The following is a 3,381-nucleotide window of genomic DNA, read 5'->3' as shown; positions in this document are numbered from 1 at the left end:
TCAGGTCCTCCTGACTCCAGAGCTGGTGCTCTACTCACTGCACCATTTAGCTGTCTAGACTGCTTACTTATTTCAAAAGACATTTTGTCAATTTTCAATATCAGACCATTTGGACTATTGGTTCCTCTTTCTCCAGATTGTCTCCCAAATAGACCACACCAAAGGAGAATACATTTAAGACAATAAGCTGCAGCATGCAAACCTAACACAGGCCTCACAGAAACCTCACCAAAAAAAAAGTAATTAAAAAGATCAGTACATTGCCAGCCCATGGACTGCAGACAGAGAGCACTCACAGCCAGATGATAGTGGAGGTGCGGTGAGATGGGGAGGTCCTGGTTCTCCCCACCCAAAAGAAATGAAGCAACAAAATTATACATATATATGCATATATATGTATATCTATCTATCTATCTACTCAAATATATATAAATTAAAAAATAAAAAAACTTTTGTACATAAGCTCTTTAAGATTTCTCCAGCACCGAGTGATACAAAACACAATGAGATGCCACTTTTAGAGGCAGCAGCTTGAGACCCAGGAATGGGTAATGAGATGAATTTCACTTGACTAATCAATGGCAAAAAACATTATTTTTCAAAGAAGGTGAAGTGGGAACAGGAGTAGACACACTAACTTCTGGGGCACATGATCCATTCTTCAAGTGAATGAGGAGAGGGAAGATAATTTGGTCTCAGAGAGGTCTTGTCTTGTGTAATTTGCTTGTTTGCTACTGATGCAAATGTTTAAAAGAGAGAGAGAAAAGGAAAAGAAAAAAAAAACACCCTGAGATACCTTAAAGCTGAAAATCTGTACAGCACTTTTTTTTGGCAAACTCCTCCTGGAATGACCTTTCTGGTTTGGCTGGTGCTTGGTACAGAACATTGAGGTTTCCCTTGGTAGAGTCTTTTCTTGAGCTCTGTTCAGCTCTCGGTAGGGCAGGCTAACATCCCTTTCCCTATTATATGGGAAAAAGGTATTGTTTAGGAAGAATGACTTACCATCCAAAAGGAAGAAAAGTGATTAGATGCAGCCAAGGAGCTGGGGATTTATCTGGAATGTCTTACAAATGGTTGCTACAACAACAACAAAGGGAATTACAAAATATATACATCATACAATATGCTTTTAAAGACACTATTGCAAATGTCCTCGTGTTCCCTTAAATGTTGTTCCCAAAAGTGCTCAGCCCTTAAACCATCTGGGATCTCTGCAGAGACAGTTTGGTGAAATTGACATGGAAAGTTGGAGGTAGGGGTGGGGTGGGGAGAGGGTAAGCAAGGACCCAGAGAAGAAAGCAGCCTTCAGGTTAAAGATCAGCCTTCAGTTTAAAGGTCAGCTTCAGGCAGGCCGACCTCCAGCAACTCAGTCAGTGGAAGGAGCAGCGACAGAGTGGGGCTGGGGGGAACGAGGTTTCTACATCTCGTTCTGGTCAATCAGTCTGGTCCAGCATCACGTGTGTGCAGACGTGCTCCTCTTTGGTGTATTTCAGTTTATCTTCCAAGTCGTCAATTGTCTTTTCCAGCTTGGCTACCAATCTCTCAGCAAATTCAGGACAGGTCTCTGCCTCCTTGAGTTTATCGGTAAGAATCTTTATCTCCTCCTCATATTTGTCTTCTTTCTGAGAATACTTTTCTACAGCAGTTTTCAGACACTTCAGGTTCTGGTCCATCAGTCTGATCTGCTCATCCATCTCCCAGCAATCGGACGCAGGCAGCTTGGCCTGCTCCGCTGTGCGCTCCAAGTCCTCCTGAGTTATCACCAACTTTCGGGCCACCTCCTTGTACTTCCTGCCTGCTTCCTCTGCGATGTATTTGGCCCCTTTCCGCTGGATTTCTTGATGCTCCATATTCTTTTCATCCTTCAAGGCCCGATTTTCAATGACATTCACAGCTCTCTCACTCTCATCACCTGTCTTCTCTGCCTCTAGCTTTTGCGGAGCGGTTGCCAGGCGCTCCTATGCATGGTCCAGTTCCTCCTCAACCAATTGGATCCGACAGTGCAAGGAAGCCTCCTCCTCAGCCTCAGCCTGTTCCCGGCCAGCTTCTCCCACTCCACCTCCCACTGGAGACGCTGGGCCCTCTCCTTGGCGTCATCAGTTTCCTGCTGCAGAACCTGAATTTTGCGTTTCACGTTTCACGGTTTCAATGCTGGTGATGCCAGCCATGATGCCCACCTTGTTCCAGCTCCCCCTTGGACTGCTCCCTCCTCTGCGCGGTGCTACAGCCGCTTCTCCAGGAACAATTATTGTTAAGCAAGTTACAACCTGTAGTTAGATAATCCAATATTAAAGGTTTTTATCCTTGGTTGAAAATAGGTTAACTTGTGAATTTACTAATTGTTCTTTTCGTGTTTAACTCCCCTTGGCCAGGGCATAAATTCACCATGGCTAGACAGCCCCAGTAAATAGATAAAAATCTTTGTTCAAAAGGTGTGTCTGATTACTGGCAGATGTTATTGCCAATTGCTCCTTCAGAAATAGCTAATGGAGAGCTTTTACCTCAGCCTCTTATAGATGGCATCAACCTGAAAAGAGGATTTAGAACTTGCCTGAGGAAGGTCATGTTGAGGATTAGCACTTTCTGTATTTCTGTTGTAAGATTTGTAAAAATGGATTAATTTTCCACAAACTAATGGCTTTGTAGGAACACAGGGCCTGAGATGACCTTAACATCTTAAATTCTGACTGTGCAAGCATTGAATTGACTCATCTGTATATTTGATGCTTAGATAATTTGTGAATTATTATAGTACCTCAGTGTTCCATACATTGATGAGTTGTTGCTGCATTTTGCCACTTTTATAACACTAGTTTCTAAGTCTATTAAAAAAAACCTTAAATTAATATCAGATTATGTAAGTTTCTTAGTGCTATACTTATGCTCTGGTATAGAAGTAGCCCCATTCCTTTCTTCAGACTCTCTAGTTGATGCTAAACAAATTACTTACCTCAGTTTCCTCATTTGTAAAATAGGGATAAATAGCATTTTCCTTCAATTTTTTTTTGGTGAGTATACAATAACATTTATGAAGAGCTTTGTAAGCCTTAAAGCTCTCTATATATCCTAATACAGTCATTGTCATAAATGTTTTCAGTGCTGTTACTGTTGTTTTGGTCTATGGCTCTCCCGTAATTGAAGGCATTGAATAAAGAGGTTTGCCTGGGCAAGTGGGAGCTTCACCCATATCACAACTGCCATCTTTTTGTCTCAGCAACTGTGCTTTCCTGGGGCTTCTCATCACTTCTCTGAATTTTTCTTTCTCTTTCTCTATCTAAAACCATCCACTTGTGCATCATAGTTCCTACACATCCCTTTTCTTTTAGGGAGGAGAAGGGCTTGCACTTCGTCTCAGTTTACTGTCTCTCCAACTAGACAGCT

At 42.2% G+C, this 3,381-nt stretch overlaps 1 pseudogene; it reads right to left on the bottom strand.

Moving 5' to 3' along the window:
- Positions 1 to 1,433: 1,433 nt before the first annotated feature.
- Positions 1,434 to 2,168, bottom strand: LOC118840383 (annotated as a pseudogene).
- Positions 2,169 to 3,381: the final 1,213 nt, after the last annotated feature.

This window comes from Trichosurus vulpecula, chromosome 1 (assembly GCF_011100635.1).
Source record: "Trichosurus vulpecula isolate mTriVul1 chromosome 1, mTriVul1.pri, whole genome shotgun sequence".
Taxonomy (NCBI): Eukaryota; Metazoa; Chordata; class Mammalia; order Diprotodontia; family Phalangeridae; genus Trichosurus; species Trichosurus vulpecula.
This window is presented reverse-complemented; position numbering and strand designations above follow the sequence as displayed.